At 40.1% G+C, this 17,053-nt stretch overlaps 1 pseudogene; it reads right to left on the bottom strand.

The window, feature by feature from the left end:
* Positions 1-6,137: 6,137 nt before the first annotated feature.
* On the bottom strand, positions 6,138-8,386 carry LOC131254166 (chalcone--flavanone isomerase 2-like; annotated as a pseudogene).
* Positions 8,387-17,053: the final 8,667 nt, after the last annotated feature.

Genomic DNA, 17,053 nt, shown 5'->3' with positions numbered 1-17,053 from the left:
AAAATTTGGGTCTTTCTAAGGCTTTTCATGCGTAGGGCCCGCATCGGAAGAATCCACCCCGCCCACTAGTTTCTACAGTCCATAATAAATCCATCGAGCCCAATATTGGGCATGTTTCGGTGTGTAGAAAAATTTAAGTAAATTTAAACGGCAAAAATCACTGTTTTCTAAGGTATGGCCCACCAGTTAGTCGGATCAGCTTCATTTTTCGGCTTAATGCCTAAAATGAGTCGGGAAATAGGATGGACGGAATGGATTTGATCCTTGCATCAAGGTGGGGCCTACATGAACAACCCTTCCCAAAAGCTTTTAACCAAAGCTAATATTTGTGTTTCCATGTATGCAAATAAATCATTAAGGTGGGCCCTGCATAAGTGGGCCACCACATGGCTGGGTGGTGTGGAACATACACATATATAAAGTCGGCCCCACCTACAAATGGCTTGGATCAAATTCATGCTTCATGGTGGGGTCCATCCGAGTGGGCCATACAACCACATCATCACACACCATAAAAGAAAGAAAAAACGTGAGAGAGAGATAGACACACACGTGTGATGGAGGCACCCTGATACAATGGGCCCTCCCTTGCATTCAATTATACATCAAGTGGGTCTCAATACACGTGGGCCCACCAAGTCAAGGATCAACGGTGGAGATTCCTTCTCCACCAAAATGAAAGGTCTAGATGACCTCTATCCATGCAAAGAAAATAAACATTATGATGGGGTCCATGGAGAATGGCCCCATCATGGAATGATCATGAGAATCAAGGTAAGCCATCGGCCACACCTAGGGTCCAAAGTGAGATCCATACCATCAATCGATAGGCCTCACTTGGCCCTTCATCAAAAAAAGGAAATCTAGGCCTAATAGAAGCACCCACCGTTTGATCTTCTTGGTCCGATGGAAAACAGAGCTCGTTGTGTCTCACTTTAATGGAGGATGATGGGAAACGAACGACTAAGATGAAGGATTTTGGGGTGGGAAGTGGGCTACACACATCTCACTTTCTCTCTTGGAAAACCATAGACGTCCACCACTTTGCTTGGGATTTTTGTTGCTTGGAAAATTATGAAGAGAAAGAGAGAGAATGGGTGATTGTAAGGAGAGAGAGTGATAGGTGATAGATGTGAGGCGAGTGATGGGTGAGGTGAGAGATTTGTTGACTTTTAATGGTTGCTTGACTAGTGGAGAAAGAAAGCATGGGTTACTCTTGTACTTGACATGAGGTGATTGATTGATTGCTTGGTTGATTAATTGTTTGATTGATTGATGGGACATGTTGTAGAGATTCCCTTGGGATTGCAAACGCGCGGCATTTCTTCGAAATAAACGTCAGCCCACATCTTCTGGCTTGGGTATCAGATCGGTGCGCGAGTCGCGACGTTGGAACCACGGCGATGGTGCGGTTGCAATGGTACAAGTCTCAGATTAAGCTGACTCAAATCTACACAATACGACTTAGGGTCATGCACAAACATCGATTATAGGTCGCAGATTACCGGACTTCATCGAGAAGAATCGCGAGAGTTGATGGAACAGTACGGACTAAGATACGAGTCTTACAAAGACTACCCAAGTATATCTGGTAAAGTCATCAACAATTACCGGAATATACTTTTGGCCACCTCGACTTTCCGTTCTAGTTGGTCCAATAAGATCCATATGAAAAAGTTCGAGCGATTTAAATGTGGCATTGGAGTCCACTTTTTTATGAGAACTCCTAGTTTGCTTGCCAATCTGGCATTCGCCACATATATTATCTATTTTTTTTATTTTAGGTAGGCCTCTTACTAACTCTCTTTTGCTCAATCTATACAAGTTACGGTTGTGTACATTTTTAAGGCGTTTATGCCATAACTCGGTCTCATCGGTATGGACCATGTAACACGATAAATTAGATGAGCTAGAGTCACTTACAATATAGCAGCTTTCAGAAGTTCTGCAACCAGTTAATATCACAGAATCGTTTTTATTTAAAATTTCACACCCTAGGTTAGAAATTTTTACACTATTATTTTTATTGCATATTTGAGAAATGCTTAATAAGTTATGTTTTACACCTTCTACATATAAAACATTCTCAAATAAATGGAGGTTAGAAAGTTGAACCGTACCTTGGCCAATAATTCTGCAGTTACTACCACCACCAAATGTGACTGAACCGTCAGTCATGTCTTTAAAATTGGTGAACAGACCTTTGTCACTAGTCATGTGCTTGAAGCATCCACTGTCTAGGTACCACTTTCAATGGCTTGAAGCTTTGAAAGTCATGTGGGTAACCATGCAAGTAACCTTAGGAACCCATTTCATTACAGTTTTGGGTTTAGGAGTATAGTTGGTCTTCTTGTGTTTGTAGTTGATATAAGACCGACCCTTTGAGTTAGATTTTAAGAGCTCCTTAAGTAAATCAACAATTTTCTCAGCTAAAGGATTACGATTCTGATTTTTATAGTTAATATGGTTGCTTTTAGGATTTAAGGATTGAAAAGTTTTAGCATTTTTAGAAAAAAAAAATGATTTGAACTTTTCCCTTTTGAGTTTGAAGACTCTCCTTTCACAAACATAGGAGGAGTATTCTTATGTTTGGGAGGAATATTTTTGTTGTATCCAAACCGGATCGGTCACCACATTTTCTGGATCAGGATAATAGTTTTTCTAACTTAAGATCACGTTGGGCATTCCTCCATGTATCCTTTAAACTCAAGAGAGAAGAGACTTCAAGTTTTAGTTTTTCATTTTCAGATTTTAGATTTTCAATAAGGGATGTTTTGAAATCTAAATCGCATTTAGTTTTTTCAAAAGACTCTGGAATATGAAATTTTTCTAAAATAAGAGTATCAAAATTTTCTTTAAGTTTTGAAAACTTTTCTTTCTAAAGTTTTAATTTTACCACTATTTTACAACTCTCCTTGTAAAGGGCATTATATGCATCTTGAAGATCTTCTTCATTTTCATAATCACTATTCAGATTTTGTTCACTAGTTGTATCATCATGATCTGAAAAAGTGAACTTGGATAGAGTCATAAGGGCTTTAACTTCATTACCCGACTCGGTTTTAGAATCTTCTGATTCAGAGGAGGCTTCAAAGCCAAAAGATTCATCCCAAATAAGCAACATACCTTTCTTTTTAGGTTTGTCCTTTTTAGGACACTTGTTCACTAAATGCCCATATTCTTGACAGTTATAACATTGAATATCTTTTAAAGATTTCCAAGTTTTAGATTTACATCTTTTCTTATCATTAGATTTTTGAAAATCAATCCTCTTTTTACTTTTGAAAATCTTATAAAAATTTTTAGCTAAAAGGGTCATGTCATCTTCAGAATTTTCTAAAACAGAATTACTATTTTCTTGAGAAATACATTTAGAAGATTTAAGGGTGATGGATTTACCTTTAGGAGCTTTAAAGTTTAACTCATAGGTCTGTAATGACCCAACTAATTCTTCTACCCTCATATTGTCCGTATCACGAAGTTCCTGAATCGCAGTCACCTTTGAATTGAACCGTTCAAGTAGTAAGCGTAGTATCTTTGTACAGACTTTGCTTTTTGGGATTTTATTACCGAGACCCCACATAGACTTAACAATGTCATTCAATCTAGTATAAAAGTCCATGAACGTTTCACTTTCTTCCATACGTATTTCCTCAAATTTAGTTGTGAGGGTTTGGACTTTAGATTTCTTGACGATTGTTGTTCCCTCATGTGTCATTTCTAAAATATCTCAAGCTTGCTTTGCAGTATCATAGGATATAATTCTTTTGAATTCATCCGGTAATAGTGCGCAAGTTATGGCATTTAAAGCCTTTGCATTGGCACTACTCTCATTTTTCTAAAGAGTGGTCCAGGTAAAATAAGGTGTGACTTTCATTAATTTAGATCCATTGATACCAGTTACTTCAGTGGTAGGAGGGATCCATTCAGTCACTGTGGCTTGTTACATGCTCTCATCAATGGATTTTAGAAAAATCCTCATTCTGGCTTTCCAATAAACATAATTGGAGCCATCAAATGGTAGAGGCCTAGTGACTGAGAGACTATTAAATTTAACATCTCAAATAGCTCAGATCGATTAGCTCAGGAAATAAATCCAATAAGAATAATTAAAAGTGAGTTATTAGGATCTAATACCACTTGAAAAGGCCGAGCTATATGTCCTAAAGGGGGGGTTGAATAGGACTATGTCAAATTAAAAAAAATAACAGCGAAATTTAAATAAATTAAATACAGATAGTAATAGACAATCCCACAATGTTGAATTTAAAGACAACCTCAAAAGAACGAGTATTGAGAGGTTGATATATATATTGTTATAAGGACAACCTTACACTATAAAAACCAAGGGTTTATGGCAGGACAACCTTACTAGAACGGTTTGTGTATCAAAAACTCAAATTGATACAGAGGAATAAAGAAATAAATAGCAAGGAATGAAATCTACGCTATTATAACATTCCCACACTTGCATAAAAGAAATTACAACATTCTTCACAATGCAAAAAGGAAAATTACAATCATCCACAAAAAGAAATAAATAATCAATCCACAAGACCAGAAATTATAGTGGTTTGCTTGTGTGTACACCAACTGTTTAAAAAAACAGCCACATAACTACTCCACTCCTAATATCCTCACACAGTGGATATTAACGTTCACTATGAAAATAGTTTTTTCCAGGTTCACCTAAAACCTTCACAATTGTGTCTTTCAAATGAGCTTACACAATTCAAAAACCTCACACTCTGAGTTTTCTGGATCACCTCAGACAAACCAAAATAGGGAGATTTTAATTTTCTGGCTCAATCTCAATGAAACCAAAATATATAAATTTACAATAATGTAAAATACCTGGATATTCTCTTTTTTATGAAGCCCCGAAGAACCAAATCGGAGTAGAATTTCAACGTAGAAGTTCAATGTCCAAAATCACTTATGAAATGGTTTTAGGTTCTAAATTGATTTTAAATTAAATCAATCTGGGCTAGCTCTATTTAATTTTGATTCCAGGAAAAGGGCAAGACTCAATCCCTTCTTCAGATGTGATTGGAATAAAGAATATAAAATCAAATATAATAAAGCTAAATTAAGAGAATATTAAATGAGCACAATATAACTTTAAAAAATTACTAACTTATCTTTCAAAGTGGCGTATTGATTTAGCTTGAATTGAATTACTAAACTCTGAAATTCGTACTCTATTTATAGGTGAAGAAATCACGTTCACGGCTGGTCTTGAGGACACCATGACTAGTCGTAGGACCAACAGATTTTTGCAATTTTAAGCGCGATAAGAGAAAGCCGTTCCACGACTAATCGTATGCCCTGCACAACCAGTCGAGGGACCTCCACGACTGGTCGTGACCTATCCACGACTGGTCGTGTGGAATCAGATTTAGTTGCTGGACTTTGAGTCGAGGCTGCAGGACTGGTCGAGAATGAGTCGAGCACTGTTCACACGACCGGTAGAGTAGTCTCCAGGACTGGTCGAGGCTTAATAAAAAATTCTGAGAATTTGCAACAAACTTAGGATTGGTTGAGGAATTTCTTGGACTAGTCGAACCAGTGCTAGGACTAGTCGAATAGAGTCCAAGACTAGTCGAGAAACAGTCAATTCACTTATAAAATGAGCCAATTGAATTATGTATTCAAAATGACCTACCCTATGGTCAATCTAAGGTCATTCATACCTTATACATGATGTATGAACATTGAAACTTCTTTTTCTTCAGTTGATAGTCGTTCTTTGAAGTTCGCGAAGCTTGAGATCTTGTCATAAGATGAAGCTTGAACTTGAGTCTCTTGAAGCTTGAAATTGACTAACGTTGAAGCTTGAACTTGAGTATCAAAATCAAAGACCGTCGTCTTAACTTGTACCGAGCTTTAAAAATCTTAAACTCTTGAAGCTTGAATTCACAATTGATGATGTACATGAACATGAACAAGTAATCTTGCCTTTGAAGATTTTGAACTAAAGACCCTTGTCCTTGAGAGATGCATAGACTTCATTATGTAGATGAGCTAGACAAGACACAGATTCCAAGAGAGGTTTTAGCAAAATTTGACAATTATAGGAGCTAGAAACCATAACACTTAACCCATTTATTCAACATGTCAGAGCGCGAGTCGCCGCATAAAAGCAAGCTTAATACAAAGTAGATATTGACCCATCTTGGCAACATTAAACAAAAACGAAAAAATATAATCCACAACATTGATTACCACAATCCATAATTATGATTAACGTTCCAAAATCACTTATTCAAACTAACAAAAAACAAAGGCTTATTTCATATAAGTTCTTCATAAAGCTCCTCAACTTTTCACCCTCTTACTATCCTTCCTTTTGGGCCTTTACGGGATCGAATTCCTTCATAAGTTCAGAAACCCGTGTCGCCAAACACTGTTTGGCTTCCGGAGAAACACCAAGTTGGCCGATGATGGATTCAATCACTACTTCCATCAGCTGTCTGTTCTCTATAACTGCATTGCCTTGTTCTGGTACGGAACTATCTTTGGAGAATCCAATCTACATTGAGAACATAACATGTATGAACATTTTAAGACCCCTGACTTAAACCTTTTGGGCCGAAAATAGGTGAAAAATGAGATGCACCTGGCCCACCCGAGTGAAAACCACATTGGGCCATGCCTTAAGGCCTGTGGATTGGACCCGTGATTCATTGTTTGGATGATTGGTGTGGCCCAAGTATGACTCAGGCCGCCATGAGCTTGGATTTATTTCCTTATCTCATGGCCTGGATGTCCTGGCCCAGCTTACCCATTGGCCACCCTAGTGAGAGATTATAATGACATATAATCACTTTAAGGGGCCGCCTGGCACCATGGATTGGAGGGGATTTGAGGGGTTTCAAATCCCCTGGTTGTTTGGGAGCATAAATTAAATGGGGGTTTCAAATCCTGAGGGTTTCCAATCCCTGTTCATGGGGATTTGTAATCCACAGTGAGAGCTTGGATTACACCCAAAATCATTTAAATAGTTGCAAGTGTAACATGTGTGTCACTATACACTATCATTATATTGGGCACATGGCCCACTAATGATGATCAGCACCGTCTAAACATTGTCCATGTAAATCAACACCGTCCAAACATTGTCCCGCACTATCCAAACATTGTCCATGTAAATCAACGATTAAAAATCGTTGGTTAGTCACTCAAACATGATCTTGTGCTTGTGGCCCATCTGAGACTTGGAATTTCATCATTTTTGGGCAAAGCATATATTTCAGCAGGCTTATCACAACCATTGTGTTAAAATTTACATATCTCACTAATTAGAGATATTAAAGTTGATTTAGTAATTAAATTCAAACCCCCGTGAATATACAATGGATGGATACTTTTGGATTAAAGTTGATTCATACTCCAGGGTGCCAAACACACTAGGAGGATTGCAAAGCGGGGGGTTTGGGGGTTCCGAATCCAAGGGTTCCAAATCCACGCTCCCAAACAGGCCCTAAGTGAACTCCATCTTTCCTATTAATTAATCAGGTTGGCTACTCCCCCTGCCACTAGCAAATGGCTAGTGGTTGGTGACCCGTGGGCCCCACCATGACGTATGTGTTTCATCCATGCTGTCCACCCATTCTTCCATATCATTTTATGGTATGAGCCTAAAAATGAGGTTGATCCAAATCTCAAGTGGACCGCACACCATTAAAAACTTCTTGGGGCACAAAAGAAGGGCCACAACGAAATTCAGGCCATTCCCAAACTCAGGTAGGCCATAATTCCAGTTTTAAGCTTCATTGTACAGTTCTCCATGTTGTGTGTCCCATCTGGTTTTGGATGGGGATGATTCTTGGTCTGTGCAGTGATCATGAGCACGTGCATCACATCACAGGTGGACCCCACACAGCTCAAACGCATATGATCCTAGAAAAGGACATCTAAAACAGAATCAGACATCCATCCATCTAATAGGCAGAATCCTCCCATCTGTGCCACGCTGGCCAACTGTACGTCGGTCTTTCGTGGCCGGCTCACTAGATGGATGGCATGAATGATCATACATGACAACGTGTATGATGGGCCAGACATCATCAACGATCTCACGTGTGATGTGATGTGTCCAATCGTTTATTAAATAGAACCAAGAAAATGGACGGTTGATACCTCTTTTACTTACCGCTAAAGATCCAGACGGAGAGAATGTGAATAGAATGGAAGCGCCTGGCGGGAACGTTTGGTCGTGGAACGCCTCTTTGAACTTTTCAACGGCTGTGGCCACAGCATCTGTAGATTATCCAACGGCTTTCCAGATGGCCACGCAGTTCTCTGCCACCTTGTCCGAGTATTGTTAACCGGTCAACGGCAAGATCATGGTCACTCTCGTGAATTTCTCGAAGGGGCCTAACATTGAAGAATGTGAATGTTATCCAGGAAAGAATGCATGAATCTATCCATTAGGCCGTCCGATCAGTGAGATTTTTTTTACGATATCATATCAGCCATGGGGCCCATCGAATGAACGGTTCAAGTTAATAGATATAGGGCCAGAAGTATGCAAAGCCCACATGTGTGTCCACTTGCCAAAGACTATTTTTGTATTTTAAGTTACATATTTTTATATATTAGATTATTATAAGTGTATTAAATTCCTAATATAATTATAAAGTATAGAGTCGAGGCGAGTTGAATCTTTGAATCCATCCGACCCAGCTATGAGGTTGGGCTGATAAACGGATTGGATCATCCAAACAGGATCTTCCATCTAATGGTATCCTCCATCCATAATAAATTCTACATATGAACGGATTGGATCATTGAAACAGACCTCGGATAGATCCGATGATTACATTTAAACTACTCACATATGTTGACAAGTGTCGTGAAGACATTATTATGATGGTGGCCCACTTAATGATTGGATTGGGCAATTAGATGGACCACACCAATGTTTTCCTGTGGTGTGGTCCATCTGAGATTTGGATTTACGTCATTTTTTGGAACGTGCCCTGAAATGATATGGAAAAACAGATGGACGGTGTGGATATCTAACATATACATCAAGGTGGGCCCAATAGTTAGGGCCTCACCTACTAAGATGTTTCAACGGTCCGAACTGGACACAGCTTCCGTGGATCCCTAGCTGCGAGGCACACCGTAATATATGTGTCATGTATTCATGCCGTCCATCTGGTTTCCCATCTTATCTACGGATATGAGCCCTACAATGCAGTATATCTAAACCTCAGGTGGACGACACCATGAGTGATCATTTAAAATCTCTTGTGGGCTACAAGAGTTTTGGATCAAACTCATATGTACTTTCCCTTCCCCCAGATCTGTGTGATCTTATCAACAGTTTGGGTTATGATAGCTAATAAACATTTCGATGGGGGCCAGGAAGTTTTTAATGGTTAGCGTTCATTCACCACTGTTTCTGTAGTGTGGTCTACCTGAGATTTGGATCTGTGACATTCTTGGGCTCATCTCCTACGGATGGACGGCGTGGATACACGATCCGTACATCAAGGTAGGTTGGCTCCACAGGGAATCCACCCAAGCCGCCAAAGCCGCTTATATTGACAGACAAAAATATAAAATATAAAGATTGGAGTATTTTAAGGGCCGCGGATCCTTGACTGTAGGGTTCACCGTGACGTATTTTCCTTAATCCGCGTGGTCCATCCGTTTTGGTGGTTCATTTTAGGTATGGTCAAAAAATGAAAAAAGATCTAAATCTCCAGTCGACTACACACCACAGGAAATAATGGTGATTGAATATCCAATATTAAAAGCTTCCAAAATTCTTATTTCTAATCCAACTTGTTGATAAGGTCACAAAGACATGGATGAAGGGACCACCCTAATATCAGCTTGAACCAAAATGTTTATGGCCGACAATACATTTTTAATGGCCAATGACCCCTGTTTCCTGTGTTGTGTTCCATATGAGATTTGTGTTCACCGTGATGTATTTTCCTTAATCCGCTTGGTCCATCCGTTTTGGTGGTTCATTTTAGGTATGGCCCAAAAATGAAAGAAGATCCAAATCCCCAGTCGACTACACACCACAGGAAATAATGGTGATTGAATATCCAATATTAAAAGCTTCCAAAATTCTTATTTCTAATCCAACTTGTTGATAAGGTCACAAAGACATGGATGAAGGGACCACCCTAATATCAGCTTTAACCAAAATGTTTATGGCCGACAATACATTTTTAATGGCCAATCAACCCTGTTTCCTGTGTTGTGTTCCATATGAGATTTGGATCCTCTTCAATTTTAGGACCATACTCTAAAATGAGCTTTCGAAATGGATGCATGGCGTGGATGTAAGTCACATATATCACGGGGGGCCCGCAGTCAGAGATCCACCCACAGGATCCATAGAAGCCACGCTCTATTTTAACCTATTTATCCGAACGGATTGTCTGTGATCGAGATGTTCCTGACAAATTCAATCGGTACATCTGTTTTGAAAGACCACGATGAGACTGAATTCTAAAGATCAGGCGAATTCAAAAGTCAAATAGAAGACACCGACAAAACAGTAGAAATAACAACTTCGAAACCTTTCCTGAGCTGACTATGATGTTTATATGCCATTTAAATTGTCATAAATTATTACCAACCTGATACAAAATTTATGTCATGCCCAATCTCCACGGTTTCGTGTGGCATGGCTCATATAAGTTTCAAATCCGTCTATTTTTAGAATCCTGTCCTATTATAGTCTTTCAAAACAGATAGATAAAGTGGATTTGTCACTAACATCCTCATGGGCCCACACAGCCTTGGGCACGGATATATTTATGTGACCGGAGTCACGGGCAATCCGCTCCCCTGTTTGTTAGGGCAAGCCAAGTGTCTACTGAATAAACTCTACGGGGCCACCATGATTTATATATTTTATCCACTTTGTCCATCTATATTACCAAATGATTTTATTTCTTGAGCTCAAAAATAAGCTATATCCAAAGCTCAAGTGAACCACACCAGGGAAATAGTGTGAATTGAACATCCACCATTGAAAAATTCTCAGGGGTAGAGAAGTATTCTATCAAGATGATATTTGTGAGTTCCCTTCATCCATTTATGTTTGATCTTAAGAACAGGTTGGATGAGAAATAAACATATCAGGAAGGTTTCAATCTTGAAAATTAGTGCAGAGAGCCAGGCAAATTGGGTCAGGTTGGTGTTCAACCCTAGCCCAACCTAAGATTTCTATACCACAACTCTAATCCTAACTCTACCCAATTTAAGCCCAATTCAAGCCATTGGGTGGGTGTGGATACATGCTAATATTTTCGTTATTATATTAGTCTATTATGTTTTCAATACAATTCTTATTTATTTGTACCTATGATTTTATTAATTATAGATTAGGGTTGTTTATCACGCGGGCCCAACAGTAACATCTCCCATCCAGAAAATAGTTGGACCCACATACAGGAGACCACACATGCACCATGTGTGAGTTGTAATTTCTCCTACTATGTAAAAGCACCGAATTTTAATTTGAATGCTACTAATTTCACTTTTTTATGTTCCGGCACGTCCGTGTAATCAAAATATCGTTCTACTTCAGCTAACCAATCGACTCTATACGCAATAAGCTATTAATAGTTAAAAGTTCGGCCTTACATCGATAGTCTCTTTTAGCATGATTTAGTCGATCGCCTCCATGAACTGGTCGTCAGGCAAAGCCATCATCGATGTTCTTGTCATTGGAGCTCAACTCATATGGGGTAGCCCTATGATTCACCTCCGGAAGTACCCTACAAAAATCGAGATTGTGTCGTATGCCAACCACAGGTGACTAAGCATCGCCTTAGGCTCAGGGCGAAATTAGCATATCCACAAGACGGTTGAGAGTTGTCTGCAGCCCTTGCATGGTCAACTGAATCTCCCGATGGAAAGCTTCCATTCTTTCTAAAAGATGATGAATCCCTAGATCACCGTCCACGGGATTTTGGTCCATTCCTTCGTTATTTGTCATTGGCCCGAAGGGAGTCCTCACACTTTTACCAATTGATGCATGGATGGACGTGATGAGGTCGATCGCCGTCTTCCTCGAGGGATAATTACTCCAAATCCCCGAAGCTTCTCTAGACTCCTCACAAAGATTCCTCAAATCCATGAGGAAAAATATTAAAAAAAAAAAAAAAATCAAAAATAAATTGATTCATTATAAAATCGCATTTACAATCCTTTAAATAGTGATATCAAACCTAAGAAGAAGTTTCAGAATCAAACTCCAACTCAAACTCCCTAAAAATAGAGATTTACTATAAATAGTAAAGTTAATATTGATAAACGGTCATGATTTCTACTTGACTTCATGGTTTTCGGCCAAAAATAGTAAGTGTCCAATTTGGCCTAACTACGTTATTTTCCTAATTTTTCTAAGCCCTTTTCATGTTGGGCACGACTCTTGAAACTTAAAGGATCAAAAGTTATGATCGGACTAAAACTTACTATAAATAGTAAAAACGAAATGAAAATACACTTTCGACCGTCGATTTGATGGAATCTTGCAAATCCAATGTGGGCAACCTAGCATGGGGTTGGTTGGCTAAAGTAGATTTCCTACCTCAAAATCATATATGGTACGTCGAAAAACTCATTCCAATTTGTGAGATACGACTGTTTTAAGGTTCAGACGGTCCTAATCACTTCCACCTCCAATCGGGCCTTGTCTAGTCCATCTTGGCCATGAAAGTGTCCGTGACCTACTCTACATCAACTTTAGCACAGAAAATTCCAAGGTCGTTACAATACATTAAAGAAGTAGTGAGACTACATGGAGTACCCAGCTCTATTGTATCAAATTGTAACCCTCGTTTTACCTCACAATTCTGGACAAGTTTGCAAGAAGCCATGGGCACGACACTAGATTTCGATACAGTATATCATTCGCAGTCTAATAGTCAAACTAAGCGGGTGAACGAAATTCGTAAGGATTGTTACTACCTTTTGTTCTTGATTTCAAGGGATGTTGGGATGATAGTTTGCACTTTATAGAATTCTCTTATAACAAAAGTTATCAGGCGAGCATTGGGAGGGCTCCATATGAAGCATTATATGGTGTTCATGCCGTGCGCCAAACTGTTTGACTGAAATATGAGAAAAAGGATTAATTAGGCTAGATGTTATTCAAGAAGTGATTGAGAATGTAAAACTCATCTGGAAGTGACTTCAAGCGACTCAAAGTTGGCAAAAAATTTATGCCAATAACCAAAGGCATGATTTGGAATTTTCAGTAGGAGATCATGTTTTTCTGAAGGTTTCGTCAATGAAAGGTTTGATGTGATTAGGTACAAAAGGGAAACTTGCTCCTATATTTATTGGAACTTTTGAGGTATTGGATTGAGTGGGGGCTACTGCATATTGACTTGTGTTACCACCATAATTAGCAAGTATATACAACGTCTTCCATGTGTCCATGTTATGGAAGTACGAAAGGGTCGCATATTATCGATTGGCAGGATCTGGAACTTCAAGAAGATATCTCTTACTTGGAGAAATTATTGCACATTTTGGACAAAAAGGGGCACGTGCTACGAAACAAGACAGTACCATTGGTCAAATCATCATGGTGCAGATGAAGTGTCACGCCCCGAACTCGGAAACCGGGTTCACAAAATTCCCGATCGTCGAACCCGGCGCCGACAGCCTCCGTAAAACCCCGTTCTCAAATCCCGATACCCATTCACCAGGTTCCGATCCTGGGATACTATAAGGAGGGTTTCAAATCATCAGTCTGATTCATAATGAGCATAACAAAAGCATAACCCACAAACAATAACCACAAGAACACCACCACAAAATCCACTATGATCAGAAACTTTTTGTACAATACAACAGAAAGGGAAAATACAATGTAATAAAAGAAACAAAACTCCAGAAGCTCGGCTGCACGCTCCAACTACAGCGAGACTATGGCTGCGACTGCGTCCTGGCGTCACTTGCACGCATCAATCGTGCATAAGCTTATGGAAAGCTTAGAGGGTGGTGTAAGTGTGTGCGCAATATAAACGTGCTCAAAATGCAAGGTCAGAGTGATGCGGAATCATGGTGATGAGCACATGAATGCAATCGGCCGTACCAAGGCTATGCGGTGCAAGATATGAATGCTATCGGCCATAACACAGCCATGCGATGCGAGATGCAACTCAAGCATGCCAATCCTCATCATGTATCAGTACAGTTCTTATTCAGGATAATCACCGGGGTTCAATACACTCCAAATGGCACTGTCGCTCTCCTAGCCGCACAGTCCAAGTAAGCATAAGAAACCTCACTATCCGCCTGGCCAATAGTCTGCCAATACCTATCCGGCACGTCGATAGCGGACCCATTCGCGAGCTGGTCAAACTCAGCCTAGTATTGCCCCCTACCCTCGGGCGAGTAAGGCCACACCCCTTTCCAACCGACCACGACACAGTGGGAGACGCGGCCTCCTGGCATTCGGCCCTCGTGCGCTCACATATCCACTCAATCTCGATGTTGGCGTCATCCTCTGGTACCATCGGGTTTAGAAATTTTCACCCAGGGACGTCTATAGCGCCCGTATGCTAGAACCAAATATTTCCGGTATCCAACCCAGCCATCCATGATGTGTCTATGGAGGTTATGACCCTGATGTCGCTAGGGCATACAGTAACTACAATCACACAAATGCAAGTGCATGAGTCACATTATCAGTCATGCAACAGTCCCGTATGTACCATGCACTTATATGGGGCAACTCCGCCTATCAGGGAGCCCATAAACAGTCTGCCCAAAGGCATATGCTATGATCGGTCACTCCTCACATCAGGCATACGTATGATGCGAATGATCATGAATCATGGACCTATACTAATCATGTTATGTGGTGATGGGCTCTGATCAAAATGAAGATGGGCCTGGACGGCCTATATACTACAGGTATGGGCCTATTAATGGGCCTTAGGGAGAATCATAATGCTGACATTTAACCGACATTATCCTCACAATGTGGACATCAAACCAACATTGCTCCCAAAGGATGGCCTTCCACGAATCACACATTTCAATGGGCCTTTTGTACATCTTATTGGGCCTCGACCCATGGGCCTCTAATACATCAAATGGCCTCATACATGGGTCTCACAACTACATATCAAGGTGGGCCTCAATGACGGGCCAAAATTGCATCAACATGGGCCTAGTCACACGGGCCTTGCATACATCACAGTGGGCCTCATGATATGGGCCCTAATACAAATCATGGTGGGCCTCGACATGGACCACCAATGCATGAATATGGGCCTCCACAATGGGCCCTAATTTATCTCCAAACGGTTGGACTGTTGGATGAAACACATGCATCGTGATGGAGCCCACACTAATGGAGGGTGTGATTTACAATACATACATAAGCGGGGCCCACCATAATGCTTGTTTTCCACCTTGCCTAGGGCCCAATACGATGTTTATTTTCCAACCACTGTTCATAAGGTCATGTGGACCAGGGTAGGGCCCACCAAAATATTTATTCATCATCCAATCTATTCATAAGGTCACGTGGGTCTGGATAGGGCCCACTGCTATTTATTTTCCGTCTAAAATAGGCCCACTGCAATGTTTGTTTTCCATACAACCTGTTGATAGGTCGTGTGAACCAGGGGCCCACTGAAATGCCTAGGTGCACCCAACCCTTTCACAGGGCCATGCAGCCAGGGAGGGGCCCACCGTAATATTTATTTTTCATCTAACCTGTTGAGCGGTTCACGTGGGCAGGGAGCCCACTGTAATATTTATTTAACATCCAACCTGTTGAAGAGGTCATTGGACCTTGGGGCAGATGTGGGGCCCACCGAAATGTAGTTCACAAATCCAGCCCATCCATTATGTGAGTCCCACCTAACTGACGGTACAGACCAAGTTTCAACAACATTCAAAACTCAGGTAGGCCCCACCAAGCGATTTTATATGTTTTGACATGTCTTCACATGATTTTAAATGGTATGGCCCACATGAATTTCGTATAAGGCTGATTTTTTGAGTGGCCCACGGCCAGGGAGGTGGTCAACTAATGGACGGTGTGGATGTGCAAAATACCCATCATGGTGGGGCCCACGGCTGGACGTGGAACCAGTCCGTCCGTCCGCCCGCCCTCTGGCGTCCCTGACAATGGCAGCAGCAGGCGCTGCTGCCTAAGTTTGATATTTTTTTTTTTGAAGAAAATCATTCTTTGTGCAAAAACTCCTGTGTGGGGCCCGCATCGGATGAATCCACTCCAGCCATCGGATTCCACGGTCTAAGACCGATCAAATGAGTCTAATATACGACCTGTTTTTGGCGAATAAAGGGATCGAGGTGGTTTTCAAGGGTGATACTGCTTTTTCCTATGGTATGGCCCACTTGAGAACTGGATTGGTTCCAGAATTTGGCTCAACGTCTAAAATAATCCAAGGAAGAGGATAGACGGGTTGGATCAAATACTTGAATCAAGGTGGGGCCTATATGAAGTATTTGATCCAAGGTGGGGCCTATACATATTATATTATATTATAACATATATGGATCAAATACTTGAATCAAGGTGGGGCCTATACATATTATATTATATATATATTATATAAAATATAACATATATGTATATAATATATATTATATTATATATATGATACATATTATATTATATATATATTATATAAAATATAACATATATGTATATCATATATATACCTTCATATAGGCCCCACCTTGATTCAAGTATATATATATATGTATATACATATATGTTATATTTTATATAATATATATATAATATAATATGTATCATATATATAATATAATATATATTATATACATATATGATGGTGGGCCACATCTACGTGGGACCCACCATAGCAATGTGTTTAGGAGTGTCGTCCACGTTGGAAAGTGAAGTGTGTGCACTGACGTGGAGGTGTACTAGCAAACACAAAAAAAAAAAAAAAAAAGAGGAAAGAGTTACTTTTAAGGTGGACCCTTCATATAGGCCCCACCTTGATTCAAGTATTTGATCCAACCCGTCTATCCTCTTCCTTGGATTATTTTAGAC

Source organism: Magnolia sinica, chromosome 8 (assembly GCF_029962835.1).
Source record: "Magnolia sinica isolate HGM2019 chromosome 8, MsV1, whole genome shotgun sequence".
Taxonomy (NCBI): domain Eukaryota; kingdom Viridiplantae; phylum Streptophyta; class Magnoliopsida; order Magnoliales; family Magnoliaceae; genus Magnolia; species Magnolia sinica.
The sequence above is the reverse complement of the archived record's forward strand: the minus strand, read 5'-3'. Positions and strand labels throughout refer to the sequence as shown.